The sequence below is a fragment of the Triticum dicoccoides genome, chromosome 7B, assembly GCF_002162155.2.
Source record: "Triticum dicoccoides isolate Atlit2015 ecotype Zavitan chromosome 7B, WEW_v2.0, whole genome shotgun sequence".
In the NCBI taxonomy this organism is placed as follows: domain Eukaryota; kingdom Viridiplantae; phylum Streptophyta; class Magnoliopsida; order Poales; family Poaceae; genus Triticum; species Triticum dicoccoides.
This window is the reverse complement of record NC_041393.1, coordinates 765627151-765627429: the sequence shown is the minus strand read 5'-3', so window position 1 is coordinate 765627429 and position 279 is coordinate 765627151.

Genomic DNA, 279 nt, shown 5'->3' with positions numbered 1-279 from the left:
TTCATCTCCACGGTCGACCTCCTCCAGCCTCCACGGGCTACCGTCGACCTCCTTCAGCCTCCACGGGCTCCTGTTCATCCAGCCTCCATCGCACGCTACTCCACCGTGTACCGTTCCACCACCCCTCCACAATCTACTGTTCATCCAGCCCTCCACCGTCTACTGTTCATACAGCCCTCCACACCACGGGGTCCTATTCAACCACCCCTCGACGGCCACCCCTCCACCGTCTACTGTTCATCTAGCCCTCCACACCACGGAGTCCTGCTCATCCAGAGG